General features: G+C 41.8%; 1 pseudogene; it reads right to left on the reverse strand.

Annotated features, from left to right (window-relative positions):
* Positions 1-18,870, reverse strand: part of LOC142436912 (ninein-like protein) — an 88,885-nt pseudogene that overhangs the window by 63,258 nt on the left and 6,757 nt on the right.

An 18,870-nucleotide genomic window follows, 5' to 3' on the forward strand; every position in this document is an offset into this window, starting at 1 on the left:
TACTCATACACTTAGAGTTTTTCCCATAGCACTGTCTTTCTAAACTGTATTCAACATCACAACAGTTGCTTTGGCATTTTTCCTGAGGAGGAAACAAAGTTTCATAGCTGCATGCTGTTCTCTTAAATTCGCCATCATGAAAAACAAGGTTCCAGTGAAACCGCTTTTACAAAAAATTCACTGTGACCAGAGAGAACCTTCTCAGGTGGCGCTGCAACTCGGAGCTCTCAAAGAGGGAGAAAAAGTCATATTATGAAAGGTCTACTCTGCCCAGCACAATTCCAGTTCTGGAAGGGTACCACCTTGTATCATGTGCATATATAGTGTGTGTGTATAGTTAAGTGTGTGTGTGTGTGTATGACAGACGCATCTATAGTTTGGGTGTATACATGTAGCATTGACTACATGTATCAGGTGTGTATATATAGTGGGTGTACATGTATACAGTGGATGGGTCCAAACTGTGTGGATATGTGTACAAGTGTGTGCTGTATGTAGAAATACACGTGACAGGAAGAGTAGATGGCTATGACAGCAGGATAATGGGTCAAGTTGCTGTGCTGAAAGACCTGTTAGTCTGGGTAGATTAGAAAAACAAATTCATAGACACTCATAGGTGTTAAGAGAAAGCTTTATACACAAGAGCAATTGAATATTGAGAAAAAATTTCACCCCAAGTCCAGATTAAGTCCATAAATCCAATATTAGCACATATGTCCAATCCCAATCTATAAAATCCTCCTCAGACTCACGAAACACATGCAATATGCCAAATGCAGGAAGATCACAGGCCAGTGGATGGAAAGTCTTGTGGATCCAGTGGCATTATAAACATCTCAGGGCTGGCATGAGTCTCCATGTGGCTCCATGGCTCTATCTGCCATCAGTCTAGCTTCATGTGGCTTGTCCGGAGGAGGATGAAGCACCTATCTGTATCTATCTGGCCTCTGTATCTATCTGGCCTCCAGTAAGCTATTTATCTCAGTGGCACGCCTAAATGAGGTTATCAAGCTGTGACCTGATTGACATGCTAGACAACACCCCTCAACAAGTTGACACCAGAATATGTAACTACCACAGACCAACCTTTGTCAAGTTGACACTTTTACACAACTTTTTACCCATACATAACTCTTAACAAAAAAATAATAAAATCATATCTGTAACTAACAAGATAAAACTAATAAGTGTACCATTCAGTATGTGCCATCCTCATTTAAACATATTATATAAGTGACAAAACAATATTCTATGCCTAAGCATCGCAGTTAAGGAACACACACTTAAACCTATAATCCTATGTACATATTCCAGCACCTATGAAAGTTTGTAGCCAACCACTTCATGCCTTTATCATCTCCATTTTAGGTATAAAATTTCTATACTGCCCACTTACATCAGCCGTGTTCTGAGGAACCTTCATCCCAGTTAGAACCTTGTGAACTCCCCATCCATAGTAAAGTCAAATCAGGACAGGCTATCCATGAAGTCTGCAGCAATATCTCTACTTCACAGGCTCAAACATCTCTTCATCTGGTCGGATTCTGGTCAACTCAATGTGGGCTGCTTCACTCAGCGTCCACATGGTGCCCATTGGTCACCTCGCTTCTAGACCATGGGCACTGTCACAAATTTTCAACAAGCCTAGCCCCCTTGCGCTAGATCATGAATTTCAGACCAGTCAACCCACTCTCGTTTTCTCTTCACGTTCCTGAAACAAGGTCCATGAGTGTCAGTGGCCAGACTCAATCAGTCTCTTTATTGCTGCATTTCGCCCACTTCCACTCAACAAGTGGATCTGGGTGGTCGCCTAGCAAGCAGTTCAGCCTGCCCACAGGCTCCCTGTAATATTCAGCCCCAGAGAGTAGTTTTCTTCATGGTTCCAGATTTTTTCCCAGCTTCTGACAAAACCACGAGTTCAAAATTTAAATATCCAAAGAGTTCCCTTTTTTCCCCCTGTCAATCTGTCAACAGCCCTTGGCAAGTCTCTTCACCCTTAAATGTCCTCAACACTGAAGACACTTTTCTTTTCAGAGCTTATTTTTTCAAAGCCTTCTTTGCGGGTGTGTCCTAAACCCATCTAACAATCCAGTTTTAATGACGAGAAACAAGTGGGCTTACAAGCTCTCTATTTTCAAATTTCCCAATAATCATTTCTATCAATCATATATCAATAATAATAAACAGAAAAAAAATCAGTATAAACAGAGTAGCATCAGATCCTAAGCTCTATTCGTAAAACAGTCAAATTCGATGCTTATTTAGTTATCTTACTCATTATCTAAACGCTTCTATTGATAGAAAATACGGCATTAGGCCTCTGACAGCATCAAGCCAGAGCCAGGGTTCATTATTTATTTTTATTTTTTAAAATAATTTCATTGGGGCTCATACAACTCTTATCACAATCCATTCATACATCCATTGTGTCGGGCACATTTGTACATTTGTTGCCATCATCATCATTCTCAAGATATTTTCTTTCTACTTGAACCCTTGGTATCAGCTAAGCATTTTCTCCCTTCCTCCCCCACACTCCTGCCTTCACGATAATTTATAAAGTATTATTTATAAATTATTATTATTTTCTCATATCTTACACTGTTCAATGTCTCCCATCCCCCACATGTCTATTGTACGTCCCCCAGGTAGGGGGTTATATGCAGATCATTGTGATCATTTCTGCCTTCCCTCTTGTCCCACTATCATGTTCAGTCTTCATTTGGGTTTCAGTAATTCCTCTTGGTTACATTGCCCTTGATCAAGCCCTACCAGGCCTCCTACATATTCGTTGCTATCATTTTTGGATCACTTGTTGTTCACTTGTCCCTGGGCTTTTAACACACATGTCCTTTCCCCCACCTGTCCCTCACCCATGTCCCTGCAATACTGTCAGTCCCGTTTTGTCTTCCAGATGGTTTATCCTGCCTATCTTATCTAGATAGACCTACAGAGATAATAATATGCACCAAAAACATGACGGACCAAAACAAAGCAACAAAAGAAAACAACAACAAAAAAACAAATGACAAATTAGAAAAGAAAAACCTGTCAATTATTTATCTGTTCAAAGAAACAACTTTTAGCAGCACTAATTTTACCATAGTTTTCTTATTTTCCCTCTTCTGAATCTCAGCCATGATTTTTATCATTTATTTTCTTAATCTATTAATAGGTTTGTCCTGTTGACTCAGCTTTAGTTGCTGTAAATTTTGTGCCAGCATATCAATCATAAGTCTCTCTTCCTCTTTCATGTGTTCATGTATTGCTATGAGACTTCCTCTGATAACTGCCTTTGCTGTGTCCCATAAGTTTTGGTACATCATGTGCTCATTCTTGTTGATTTCCAGAAATTCCCTAATTTCATCTCTGATCTGGGCCAGCACACACTCCTTTTGCAAGAGAGTTATCATCTTCCAATTGTTTGTCCTTGTTTTCTTCATCTTCCTTTTGTTGGTTTTCCAGTCTTATGGCACAGTGGTCAGAGAGAGAGGTACATATATCAATGTGCTTAAACTTATGCAGATTCATCTAATGCCCCAGCACCTCTATCTTTGAATATGTGTCATGTGGGCTTGAAAAGAATGTAAATTCTTTTGTATTTGGGTGAATAGCTTTGTGCACATCTATCAGGTCAAATTGTCTAATTGTAATATTAAGATCTCTAGCCTCTTTGTTGAGTGAAAGCCCTAGGATAAGAGGAGATGCCTGGAGGTTGGCAGTGGTGTGTGAGATTAAAAGGAAGAGAAAGAGAGAGGGAAAAAAAGAAGAGCCTGTTGAAACTGTAGTGGGAAAGAAGGAAGAGTGAGAAACAAAAGTAACAATATAGCTTAACCCCATCCCTGACCCTGGGGCTGGAGGGGTTTAAACCCTTCCACAATTCGGAGTTGAAGTGTGGCTGTGTTAAGATAAAGCCTTTGTGCCAGCTCCAGATGATCCCGTCTCTGGCTGAGACAGTGGTGGGGCTAAGGTTAGACCTTAGCCAGCCTTCACTGTGGTAAGACAAAGCCCCCAGCTCCTCAAAACCGAGTGGATATTTGCCTGTTTATCTTTATGACGCTCCTCCTGCAACCAGGCAGTGCACAACATCCCCCTTAGTGACTCTCCTGCGCTAATTTCTGCAGAGTCCCTCTGCTATGTGTTACTCAGTTGCCGTCTTGCCTGAAGTGCTCCCTGCCCCTCCAGCCAGCTTTCTCTCAGCCATTTTGACCTTCTGTCAGCCATTTTCACTAAGCAACTCTGAGAAATTCAAGGGGTGATTTTGTCCCCTGAGCTCAAAATATACATTAATCACATTTTCACCATTTCACACAAGAATAACCAAAGACTACAACCAATGAAAAGAATCCAAACTTTAACTTCCCATGTTCTTTCCAGAAAACTATCCAGTAAACTGCATGGCCATATCTGACTTCTGGCTAGCCAAAGAAGCACTATCATGAAGCAGAGATCAAACAAACATCCACTCTCCATCTTTATGATTCTTTTATCTAGTACTCCACTCCCAAGGGACCATAATGTGTTAGTCTGAGTAGACTAGAGAAACAAATTCATTGACACCCATCTGTGTGTAGAAAGAGCTCTATATACAAGAGCAGTTGAATATCACAAAAACATCCCACCCTAGTTCAAATCAAGTCCGTAAGTCTGATATTAGCACATATGTCTGACATCAATCTATAAAGTCCTCTTCAAACTCACAAAACATATGCAATGATACTGAATGCAGGAAGATCAGAGAGTAAAATATCTTGTGGATCCAGTGGCAGTCTAAGCATCTCAGTGCTGGTGTGGGTCTCCACGTGGCTCCTCCAGCTCTAAGGCTCTGGCTTTCATCAGCCTAGCTCCATGTGACTTGTCTGAAGGAAGACGATGCAGAGACTGTGTCTATCTGGCCTCCAGTGAGCTATTTATCTTCGTGGTGGGTCCAAATGAGGTCATCAAGCTATGACCTGATTGATAGGCTAGACTCTACCCCTCCACAAGTTGACACCAGATTGTGTAACTACCATAGGACCCATACTTCAGTGGTATTCGAGGTTACAGAACTCTTAGGGATCTTGCCCTTGCAGGCTCAGGGGTGCCACTTTGAGATCCTTATCCTACACTAGCTTCCAGCAACACCTAGGTCTCCACATTTGGACATGAGTTACCCTTGTTTCTGTATCTTCCCTAGTTCTTAGCCTCAGTGCAACTTACCCTGGAGAAAATCCTTGACAAAGAAGAGAAACCCATTTCCATGTTCAAATCTTAATCCACAAACAGGGATCACACTTCACTTGATGTGGGTGTCTCCTGGAAGACATACCTGCCTGCCTAGGTCATTTCCCCAAGATTCCTCCTTACAAACTCACACCTCTGGCCAGAGAGCATCTGTTCAGGAAGGTGTGCATGGCACAAGAAGCGGTACGGCTCTATAGCCACTATCTTGATTCTTTAATGCCAACTATGCGCACATCCATCCCTAGTTCAGTGTCCACATTAGTCTATACTTCAGATGAATACAAAGGGAACATGGGGCTGCTTCTGCTTCAAGGAAGTCATATCTGCCAATTAACCCAATCAGTGACATATAAGGGCCATACTCTGATTTTTTTTTTACCTTATATGGCCTGAAATCTCTCCTTAATGCTCTTGAATATCTTCTTCCTGCATTCTTGTTGATTTTAGAATGAAAAACTTATGCTCTCAGAAGTACCTACTCAGTGGTGAAGAATATCACACTGGTTTTACTCTGCCTCCCACACAACATGGGAGTCAGCCACATCCTTGTGCAGAAAGCAAGAATTCCTTAGAGCAGTCTGCTCTGTGGTGGGAGAAGGAATTTCTTCTGTTCGGAAAGTGCTAACCCAGCAGTCACTGAGCAATGCTATGATTTAAGGAAACTGCCTAAATCTGTTCTGTTTAAAGCTGCACGGAGATCTGGTACTTCTGCAAGACATAAAACCCAGGGATAGGAGGGAGGAATCCAGACTCAGGACCTAAATCAAAAGGGCTGCCCGAGGGAGATGTTGCAGAATGCTCTTTGACATTGCTCTCCTGCTGCATCATGGTATGAGGGAAAAGGGATTTCCCTACTGAAATGTTCTCTATCCCACAATTAAGAATGGCTGAAGCTGTCATGTCAGACACTACTTGGTCTTATAGAACAACACCTGGGAGGCAGGCATCACAATTGCCCCATTTTATAGATGAGGAGCATGAGGCTCAGAGATGAGCATGCCATCCAGGGACATACAGTTATGGAGGTCTGTGTGACCCCAGAATCTCAAACACATATCTCTGTTTCTTATCCCTCTTGAACCCCTGGACAACAGTCAGGTGACTCAGAGAGGACAGGTTTGTGAAAGATGCTGACGGTTATGGTTGCAGTCATCAGAAAGATAATACTTAATGTGGTTCATAATTTATTTGTCCTATTTTACCTGGTAATGAGTCCAAGGATCACTCAGTTCGATGGGAGTAGAAGATTTCGGAAGTGAATTGGGTCTATGACTGAACAGGCTAAGCTGGAATTCCTCAAGACTTACTCTGCCATCTCCATCTTGATCCAATTTGTTAAACAAATCTTCCATTTCCTAAACAAAAGTCATACACCTGGATCAGAACACATGTTTTGCTTGATGCAGAGGTTCCACAAACAGGCAGCTCAACCCAGATGTCACCATTGGGCCTCCTGCTTCTCCAAACTTTTGGATCAAGCATTCAACAAGGGCAGCTTGCTCATCTTCATCCACATTCAAAATTGTCTAGGTCCCAACTGGCTGTATTTCCAAAATATTTTTCCTTATCAGTCTCAAGGGAAATCTATACTACCATGTCTGTTTTAGTTCCATAATCAGTAGCTGAGTCATTCAAACTGCCTGAACTCCATAAATAACTTATTTCCTATCTGCTGTGGCTGGGAACTTGCAGTATGTTGGTGGAAGATGTACCCACAAAAACCAGCCTGGCTCCAGTGGGTCACAGGATAACAGCAGCTAGGCCAAGAGCGCTTTAATGAAGAGTGAGGACTGCAATATAACACTCCACCTCTATTCCCATCTGATGAGACTACAGACAGGTTCTAAAGAGGCCTTACTTGGCCGTAGTACAATCAGCCTGGCAGGCAGGGAACGGTGATCTTGAGTGACTGTGTCTAAGAGTGCCTGGCACAACTGCCCTACAGTGGTGAGAGTTTATCACAATGGGGGGGGGGTCTGAGATATATTCTTTGACAGGAGTTTTGAAGCCAGTCAAGAGTTTTAATGAGAAATTGATATGTCTGAATCATAGTCTAAAAGAGGGTGAGAGTTTTCAGACCAAACATTTCAAAGAAAAGTGGTTGAGACAGGTCAGTCTCAGGCTTTCTCTCACCTCTTTCTCAAGGTCTTGTAGCCCAATGGTTTGACAGACCAGAGTCAGCTCTTGCATACTGAGGAAACCACTGCTGCCAACGCCAAGCTCTTCCCAGATTATCTGGGCTTGGATCTCAGGGGTATGAAAGGAGGGGCTGCTGAGCTCCAGAGGGCTCCAGACTTGAAGTTGGCCTGAAATAAAGGGAAGATAGTTAAACGTGGTACCACTTGAAGAATTTAGGAGAAGTGTACCAACACCAGTAAGGTTTTCTAAATTAAGGAGGAACAACTGGATAGAGGGATGGATAGATACACGACAGGACATGATGGACATATATATATTAGGTAGAAAGGCTCTAAACTTATTTTAGTTGTTGTTCAGTGCTACTGAGTCATTTCCAACTCATAGTGACCCTAAGTACAACACAACGAAACACTGCCTGGCCCTGTGCCATGCTCACAATTGTTCATATGTTCAAGGCCCTTGTTGCAGCCACTGTGTCAATTCATCTTTCCGAGGGCTTCCTCTTTTCATAGTTACTGGTCTCTCGTGATAACATTCACAGGGAAAGAAGATGAAGTCTTGGCATCATTGCCTCTAATGAGCTTCCCTGCTCTACTTCTTCCAAGACAGATTTGTTTTTTGTAGTTTGTGGTACTTTCAATATCCTTTGCTAGCACCATAGCTCAAATGCATAAATTATTCTTCAGTCTTCCTTATTCAATATCCAATTTCCATGTGTACGCAAGGGAAGTGAAAAGGTTCATGAGGGAACTGAAATGATACAGTCAAAATGGTATCATGGCTTGGGTCAGGCACACATTAGTCCTCAAAGTAACATCCTTACTTTTTAACAGTTTAAAGAGATCTTGTGCATATTTATCTAATGTATCGCATCATTTAATCTCCTGACTGCTGCTTTCATGAGCACTGATTGCAGATCCAAGCAAGGCGAAATCCTTGATAACTTCAATCTCTACTCGATTTATCAAGTTACCTATTGGTCCAGTTGTGGGGATTTTGATCTATTTTATATTGGGATGTAATCTATACTAAAGGCTTTAATCCTCGATCTTCATCAGAAATTACTTCAAGTCCTCCTGATTTTCATCAAGTAAGATCATGTCATCTGCACATCACAAATTGTTATTATGTTTTTCTAATCATTGCCATTCTTCTTCATGAAATGCAGCTTTTCTGATGATGTGCTCAGCACACAGAGTGAAGAAGTGTGGTGAGAGGACACAGCCCTGATGCACACCTTTCCTGATTTTAAACTGAGTAGGATATCCTTGTTTGTACCCACAACTGTCTCATGGTCCATGCACAAGTTTTACATGAGCACAATGAAGTGGTCTGGAATTCCCATTCTTCTCATGGCTATCCAAACTGTTATGATTCACACATGAGATAGTTTAGCCTAGTGAATAAAACACAAGCAACCTCTGGTGTACTCTGCTTTCAGCCAAGATCCACTGACATCAGCAATGGTATCCCTTGTTCCACATCCTCATTTAAATCTGGCTTCAATGTCTATCAGGGTCACATATGGGTGATCTCTTTAAAAAGACACAGTACTTATGGGTGGTATTTATTAGTTTGGGGGCTAATGTGTTATTTAGCTATAAAGAGACTTCAGGGTGAGTTTTGGTTCAAGGTTTAAAGATTATTTCATATCAATAATGTTAAGTCTTCCAGATCAGATCTATCTTTTATTGTTTTTATATAATAGGAATTTATGGTTTTATTATCAGGAGCCATCTACAATGGAACTAATTAGGTAATGGTAGCCATCTAGTTCTGGTCTCAGGTAAATGTGGATGTGATTTTTGGATTGGATTCTTCTTCGGGTCTTTAGTTTCCATCTTACTCTTTGGTTCACTTTAAGTAGAACTTTAAGTTGTACCTTAGGTGACCAGTCATAAGCTTTTGAAACTCCAGAAAAAATTCAACAAACTAAAAAGTAGAACATAACTTCATAAACTAAATTATACTGAATGAATGAGATGTCCCAAAAGACTATGGCTTTAATCCTTCAAATCTAAAATTTATTTATCATTCTATTGGGGGCTTTTACAACTCTTGCAACAATCCATACAACCATTAGTTCAAGCACATTTTAGCACATATGTTGTCTTCATCCTTTTGAAAACAGTTTCTTTCTACTTGAGCCCTCGGTATCAGATCCTCCTTTTTTTCCCCCCTCCCTCTTCCACCCTCCTATCCTCATAAACCCTTGACAAATGATAAATTATTGCTATTTTCATATCTTACACTGTCTGCTGTCTCCCTCCACTAATTTCTGTTGTTCCTCACCCTAGGGTGTGTGTGTGTGTGTGTGTGTGTGTGTGTGTGTGTGTGTGTGTGTGTTTACATTGATCATTTGGATCAGTTCCCCCTTTCTCCCTCTACTGTCCCCAACCCTCCTGGTATCGCTACTCTCATTATTGTTCTAGCCAGATTTGTAGGTAGAACTGGGGTCATGATAGTGGGGCTGGGGGAGGGAAGCATTAAAGAACTACAGGAATGTTGCATGTTTTATCAGTGCTATACTGCACCCTTGCTGGCTTGTTCCTTCCTTGTGAATCTATGGTGAGGGAATGTCCAATTGTCTACAGATGGGCTTTGGGTCTCCCATCCCTACCCCAGTGTTTGAATCAATATGATTGTTTGTTTGGGCCTTTCTGATGCTGGATACCTGATACTGTCTACATCTCATGATCACACAGGCTGGTGTGCTTCTTCCATGTGGACTTTTTTCGCTTCCCAGCTAGATGGCCGCTTTTTTATCTTCAAGTCTTTAAGACTCTAGGCACTAATATATTTTAATAGCTGGGCACCATCAGCTTTCTTCACCACATTAGCATATGCACCCATTTTGTCTTCAGCGATTGTTGTCGGGATGCTGAGCATCACAGAATGCCAGGTTATTAGAACAAAGTGTTCTTGCATTGAGGGAGGACTTGAGCCATGTTGAGTAATGTCCGTCTGCTACCTTATTATTTAACATATAAATATATGCACATAGATCTATGTCCCTATTGTTATATATAAATATATTTACACATGTACATGCCTGTATTTATGCATCTAAAATATCTTTTGCCTCAGTTATTTCCTCTATTTCCTTTTACTTTCCTCTTGTCCCACTATCATGTTTGACCTTCATTTGGCTTTCAGTAATTCTTCTTGACTACATTGCACTTGATCAACCCACCAGGCATTCTACAGCCTCCTTACCATCGATTTTAGATCATGTGTTATTCCCTTGTCCCTGAAAACCCCAAATCTTAATAATGAGTTATTGGGTTATATATAAGAAATATCCATACTTGTGTCTATGTGTTTTATTACACACATACAATCAAATACTTGCATTTATTTTAATTTTTAAAAATAATTTTACTGGGGGTTCGTACAACTCTTATCACAATCCATTGTGTCATGCATCCATTGTGTCATGCACATTTATACATTTGTTGCCATCATTATTCTCAAAGCATTTGCTTTCTACTTGAGCCCTTGGTGTCAGCTTATTTTGTCCCCTCCCTCCCCACCCATCCTCCCTCAAGAACTCTTCATAATTTATAAATTATTATTATTTTGTCATGTGTTACACTGTCCAATGTCTCTTCCACCCACTTTTCTGTTGTTCACTCCCCAGGGACGGGGTTATATGTACCTTGAGATCAGTTCCCCCTTTCTACCCTACCTTCCACTTACCCTCCTGGTATCACTACTCTCATTATTGGTCCTGTGGAGTTCATCTGTCCTAGATTCCCAGTGTTTCCAGTTTCTATCTGTACCAGTGTACATCCTCTGGTCTAGCTGGATTTGTACAAGGGATCATGATGGGGGTGGGGGAGGGAAGCCTAAAGAACTAGAGGAAAGTTGCATGTTTCATCATTGCTATACTGCACCCTGACTGACTCATCTCCTCCCTGTGGCCATTCTGTAAGGGGATGTTCAGTTGCCTACATATGGGCTTTGGGTCCTCCTCACTCCTCCTCCTCATTCACAATATGATATTTTGTTCTTTGATGCCTGATACCTGATCCTATTGACACCTCATGATCACATACATGCATTTATATAAACACCTAGCTCAGTAGGTAGACCAACATTGACTTAATACTTTAATGCCTTACTTGCTGTATTAAGATATGTTTTATTCTGGCAGACCTGAATGGCATTATCAGTGAATATTATTGCAAGTTTTGCCTGATAACCAACTCTACTTCTTTAAGTAAATAGCATCCAGTCAGGTAAGGATTTATTCTATAAAAATGAATAATCTAGATATTGAGATATAGTTAGCCTACCCTTATTTAATCTCCCTCTCTCACTAGTGTTCAAAAAATTAGTACCATAGCTTAATTAATGACACTATAAACAAAAGGTCCTATGATCCATGGAGAAGATTGATATCATTTGCTACCATAAACTAACAAGGATATCTCTAAGGTGAGCCAGAGGCAAATTAAAAACATAGATCTGGGAATGGATTTGGGGCTCGCACTTAATTTTAGCTCCAGGCTAAGAACAATTATTTCTGATGACATGGCCCTACTCATTACTCACCTTCACAAATGAAACACAGAAGATACGGTTGCATAGCGAAGTGCAGGGAAGAAATTAGATAGTGCCAGGCTATCATCATCTGGTTCTTAAAGGGTTGTTTTCAAATAAGCAGCAATTTAAGTGATATGTCAACTAAGCCCACATGGAAGAAGCACACCAACATCTATGACCTAAGGATTATAAATTATATAATCCAGATATTAAGGATGGAATACTATCAGAGCTTATATTGTGAGATTCTGGTGTGTAGAAGGCAATGGATGACATCAGAAGGCCAAAATATATTTGCAGGATCTACATAGGAAATAAGCCTTTGGTGATTTCCTTCTGACCATAATTGAGAGATGAGAATAAGCTGGTTATCAGACAGAGAATATTGGAGAGATGACTGTTGTAGATTAAAATGATAAACCTGACCTGATTGGTTAAAACTTTGCCACTTGATACATTTGACCTTGATTTGGTTTTTAATATTTTCTGTGGTTTTTTTTAATATTGGGTTTTATATCTGTTGTATTTTGTCATTGTGGGTAGCCTTCTTGGCGCTTTTTATGTGTTTTTCAATGTTTTTTGGTATATGAAACACAGGATAAATGAAGCTAGAGAAACAACAATTAGAATAAGGGTTCCTGGGGGTGCAGTGGGGGAAGTGGTGGGTGGGGTGCATTAGTAGGGGGAACTGATATCAAGGAGGAAGAAAAGACTCTGAAGTGGATTTTGGTCACAATACCACAATGCTGTTTAATGAGATTGAACTATGAAATGGTATGATGTCTGTATTAGCTCCTAAGAGAAGATTGGGGAGGGGGGGAGATTAAAAAAAAAAAGCAACAACAGAGATTTCCGGCAAGATGGCGATGGAGTAATACATACCAGAGGAACTCTGCAGATTTCAGCCCAGGAGAGTTGCTTAGAGGGAATTTCAACACTGCTGGAATGCAGGAGGAGCATCATAATGATAAGTAGGCTCAGACCCACATGGTTTTGAGGGGCTGGGGGCTTTTGGCTTACCTCAGTGGAGGACGGCTGGATTTGTCCTTGGCCCTGCCACTGTCTCTGCTGGAGCCTGGGACCATTTGGAGCCTGTACAGCGGCTTGGTCTCAACACAGCCACAGTTTGCCACCACCCACCTCGGGGCAAGGACTGGACCCTTGCAGCTCCTCTCTGTTCCCCCTCAGTCTTGGAGGGCTGCACAGGGGCCTTTTCTCAACACAGCCACAGCTTGCTGCTGCCGCCTCAGAGCAGGGACTAAACCCTTGCAGCTCCACTGGCGGGGGATCGGGACTCAGCTACATTTGTTACTTTGTTTCCATGTCTTCACTATATCCTCCCCTCCCCTGCCCCCCACAGGCTCAGCGGGCTTGATTTTTTTCCCTCCTCTTTCTCTTTCTTGGTCTCTCCAGACCACTCCCCTTAGCCTAGGGCATGTATGCCTGGGCCACACCCAGCTAGGTGAACTCCACCCTGTGTAGCTAGGGAGGCTGGGAAAGGGCCTGCCAACCTCCACCAGGGGATACTCTGCTAAAACATCTAACAGGGGAATTCCTACATGTGTGCCTGGAGTCCTAAGGTAGCTCAGCCAACACTCCTCAACCTTTCAAGCTGTTGTAGGAACCTCTGCCCAACCTCAGCAACACCGAAGCAGGCAACCCACCAGCCTTCTGGGTCACTTCCCTGAGAGGGAAGCTATAGGAGGATAAAGTGGTAGGTTAATTCCATAGTGAAATAAGCTATAGGCAGTTCGAAGAAGTTCTCCTGCAAGTCTCCCAGAGAGAGCCAGTGCTATACAACTCACAGGAAAATGGCACCTGGCTCATCTAAACCAACACAAGGCAAACAGCCATCAGCCCAAACGACCTCAACGAAACAACGGGAAAAACAAAAGGCAATGCCTGAAGATGGCCTGAACATAATGACATGCATAGAGGAAGGAGACATTGAACAGTCACAGAAAGGAATTTTCAGAATGCTACTTGGATTCATAGAGGATATGGGGCAACAATACAGAAAAAGGATGAAATGATAGAAGAGGTAAAAGCCATAAATAAAAGAGAAATACAGGAACTTAGGGAGGAGATAACAAAAACCAGTAGCAGACTCACGTAACTCAAGAATCGACTGGAGGAATCAGAGAACTGCATCAGTGACTTGGAGGGCAGCCAGGCAGACTTTAACAAATGCAAACAAAAATCTAATAAGATCATCAGAGAAGTTGAAGAAAACTTAAGAGTGATGTCTGATGTTATGAAGCGGAACAACATGAGAACTATTGGCTTACCGGAGGAAGACAACAAAGAAGTCATATGCAACAATAGTGAGAGAATTCTTGGAGGAAAGCTTCCCCAGCTTAGTGAATGAGAACCAGGCAACCATTTAGGAGGCTGAAAGAACCCCAGCAAGACTGCATCACAAGAAGAAGTCACCAAGGCACAAAAGAATTAAATTATGCAATTTAGAGGAAAAGGAGAAAATCATGAGTGCGGCTAGGGAAAAACAAGCAAGCAATCACATACAAAGGTTCCCAAATAAGAATATGCTCAGACCTATCAGCAGAATCTATGAAGAAGAGGAGAGAGTGGAATAACATATTCCCAAAATTGACGGAAAACAATGCAAACTCAAGAATACCTTACCCAGTCAAATTATCTATCAATATAGATGGAGAAGTAAGAGTCTTCCCAGACAAGGAAAAACTCAAAGAATACGTTAGAAGATATCCAGCCTACAAAAGATCCTTGCAAACCCAGTATGGGCAGAAGAACAACACCCACCAAGCATAAATAAGAGCCCACCACATAGAACAACCTCACCCAGAGGGCAAAAAGAAAACAGACCTCAGATAGCACTGACTTAAATATGGAAAGACTTCAAAGGCTGCTGAGGTAATCTTTAAAAAAAAAGGCAAAAGAGGCATAGGGAAAAAGCTACGGTATACAAACATTCCTGGGGCAAGGACCACATAATATGGCAGGGACCAGACCAAACACAGGGGTACACATGGTACACAACTAAAACGGAGGTGGGGTAAGAAAAAAAATAATAATAAAGAAAAGGGTAGCGGGGGCACAGGACACTAACCCACCCAATGGGAGGGTACTATTTTTGTCTCCATAGGGAAAGAGGGACCAGATTTCAACCCGGTGCTCCAAGATGTGAATGCAACATGCCGGTGCGGAGTAGTGAATCAGTGGAGAGGTCTGGGGGGCTGGCCCCAACACCAACCAAATGGACACCTGCCCCTCCCCTCAGAAGAATTTATTTCAACGGACAGCACTGAATCTACAGCTCTGGAAAAGGGACATATCTGATCAGAGCATATGGGAGCATATGAAGGGGGAGGAGGAGAGAGTAGAGCACATCATGGACCACCAGGCCATGAGGTTGATATTCCCAATTAGAGCAGTCAGTCGACAGAGAGGATCACATGGCCAGCCCCACTATGAGACATGACGTCCCTCACTGACCCATATCTCTACAGAGGACAACACCAGAGACACAGTGTGGGTATTGCACCCAATCGGATCCCACCACATCGAGGCAAAATAATTAAGGGGTGTAACAGAACAGCAAGGGAATAGAGCGGCGAGGTCCCCAGTGAATGCTGAAGGTAGACTTTGGGGCCAGGGCATGATGCCCCAACAGACTGGACTGGAAAACACTTTTAAAGACCAACAAACAATCCTTGAACTAATTACAAGTTTTCTTTCTTGTTGTGTTTTGTTTTTTCTCATTAGTATGTTGTTATTTTGTTGTATATTGTTGCTTGGTTTTGCTCTGTCTTGTTTTTGTGCATGTTATTATCTCCACAGGTCTGTCTAAATAAGATAGGCTGGATGAACAATAGGAGAAAACAACGGGACCAATAGTTCCGTGGGACATGGGAGAGGGGGAGGTAAGGAAGTGGTGTTAACAAACCCAGGGACAAGGGAACAACAAGGGATCCAAATTGCTGGTGAGGAGGGTGTAGGAGGCCTGGTTGGGCATGATCAAGGGTAATGTGACTAAGAGGAATTGCCGAAACACTGGTGGGGACTGAGCATGAGAGTGGGACAGGAGGGAAGTCAAAGGAAATAGAGGAAAGAGCTGGGAGGCAAAGGGTTTTCATAGAGGTCTAGATAAAGACATGTACATATGCAAATATATTTGTACATGAGACTAGGGAAATAGATCTATGTGCATGTATTTATAGGTTTAGTATTAAGGTAGTAGAAGGACATTGGGACTCCACTGAAGTACTCCCTCAATGTAAGAATACTTTCTTCTTTTAAATTGGCATTTTATGATGCTCACCTTCCCGACACAACCGTTGAAGACAAAAAGGGTGAACAACCAAATGTGGTGAAGAAAGCTGATGGTGCCTGGCTATCAAAAAATATAGCATCTGGGGTCTAAAAGGTTTGAAGGTAAACAAGCGGCCATCTGGTTCAGAAGCAATAAAGCCCACATGGAAGAAGCACACCAGCCTGTGCGATTACAAAGTTTCAAGGGATCAGGTTTAAGGCATTATCAGAACAAAAATCTTACCATAGTGAATGAGCAGGGGAGTGCGGAGTGGAGACCCAAAGCCCATTTGTAGGTCACTGGACATACCCTTAAAGAAGGGTCTTGGGGAGGAGACGAAACAGTCAGGGTGCGATGTAGCAACGTGAAAAAATACAACTTTCCTCTAGTTCCTAAATGCTTCCTCCCCCCACCCCACTGTCAAGATCTGAATCCTACCTTGCAAGCCTGACTAGACCAGAGGAGGTACACTGGTACAGATGGGAACTGGAAACACAGGGAATCCAGGGCAGATGATCCCCTCAGGACCAGTGGTGTGAGTGGCGCTGCTGGGAGCATAGAGAGAGAGTGGGTTAGAAAGGGGGAACTTCAAGGATCTACATGTGACCTCCTCCCTGGGGGACATACAACAGAAAAGTGGGGGTAGGGAGATGTGGGACAGAGCAAGATATGAGAAAATAATAACTTATAAATTATCAAAGGTTCATGAGGGAGGGGGGAGGGGGGAGAGAGGGTTAAAAATGAGGACCTGATGCCAGGGGCTTGGGTGGAGAGCAAATGTTTTGAGAATGATGAGGGCATTGAATGTACAAATGTGCTTTACACAATTGATGTATGTATGGATTGTGATTGGAGTTGTATGAGCCCCTAATAAAATGATCTTTTAAAACAAATAAGTAAATAAATAAACAATCACTGACATTAAAAAAGAAAATAAATAAAAAACACATATAGATTACATTGCTAAATGTCATCAAGTCAGTTTTGACTCATAGTGACACTTTGTACAACATAAGGAAACACTGCCTGGTCCTGCACCATCCTAAAACTCATTTTACAGCCACTGTGTCAATTAATCTCAATGCGAGTCATCTTTTCTGTTTACCCTATACTTCACCAAGCACAAAAACCCTACTCTGGTGTAACTATAGGAAAAGAGCTCACAGGAAACTGGTGTTCCAGAGGAGAGAATCCAGATCTGGGTTCAGTATAGCAGTACACACACACACACACACACACACACACACACCACAATTTTTGCTTCTCTGGAGAACCCGGTGTAAAACATTTGGTTCCAAGAGTGATTCTAGAGAAACAAAGTTGTACAGATCAATTTTCTCAATTGGTTCCCAAGTCTGATCAGGTTTGAAGGTACTAATAACTGCCCCCATGAGTATAAAGGGCACTGTGAAATCGTGGTGTGCGGTGTGCTGTAGTGGTTACGCATTGGGCTCACCTCAGTGTCAGCAGTTCAAAACCACCAGGAAGAGAAAGATGAAGCTTTCTACTCCCATAACTAGCCTCAGAAATCCACAGAGGGCAGTTCTACCCTGTCTGACAGTCACTACTCGATGCACGCAGTGTATCACCACCCGCACATCAGGAATTGGTGGAAATTGATGCTCTAAGTGATAGCATGTTTGATATTCTTCTGCAATTGTTTCGGGGTAAGCAGTATGGAGAAGCTGATTATTTATCCTACTTACAAAAGATAAATTGGTAGAAGGAAAGACATGAACTCAGGACTTCAGAGTCAAAGATCAAAAAATGCATAAAAGACTTCAAAGTTTACATTTATTCTTTAAAAAAAAGGTTTTCTTTTTGTGGTAACAGAGGTGATATTACTGAAAAAATAAACTCAAGAGTAATATCCTAAGAATGATGAATTATAGTGCCAACTCAATTCTCAACCTCAAATGCTGTTAAATTGAGAATATTGATTGGGAACAAAACGGACTCTTACGCCTTGGGATGGGGAGATACAGGCAGATAATTAAGAAGACGGGTGGATTGAGCCCCCAATTTCCATAATGTTACTTTAGCTAAGAGCAGATTGTTTCCATCTGAAGAGATTGCTCCATCTTAATTCATGATCAGTAAAAAAAACTATTATCCCTTCCCACCACATGAAAAGATTAACTCAATAGTGCATGCTGATATGAATCCTGGGCATTTACTGGAGCCTTGCTTGAGGAGATGCTTTAAAAGATACTGATAAATGTTTCCAGTTAATGAATTCACCACCCATTATTGCTTCTAGACCTAAGACTAGACTTATGTTCCAGCAAGCTCTAAAAGATGACATATACATGGTGACCCAGGCAGAGGTACACTATACTCCAAAAGAATTTCCAGAAACATAGAGAATATAGATATAAGAATGGCTAATAATGGTGTGTAGAACATAAAGTTGGATCAGTCTTAGTTTACTGATATGGGCCCACTAAGTGCAGAATATAAATTTAATGTTTCAATCTAAGACACTTTTTGGTTGATTCAGTGAAGCTGATTCGTGGGTTGTATGATGGCATAAATAAATCATGCTCAATGACAAGTCCAGTCAAAGTATATTGTAGCAGAAGGTATCCACAAGATTAAGGAGTTGGGCATGCTATAATGGATTAATCAGGATGGGTCTACAGACGCACATGGAGTAGAACTCACACCTT

Source organism: Tenrec ecaudatus, unplaced genomic scaffold, assembly GCF_050624435.1.
Source record: "Tenrec ecaudatus isolate mTenEca1 unplaced genomic scaffold, mTenEca1.hap1 Scaffold_85, whole genome shotgun sequence".
NCBI lineage: Eukaryota > Metazoa > Chordata > Mammalia > Afrosoricida > Tenrecidae > Tenrec > Tenrec ecaudatus.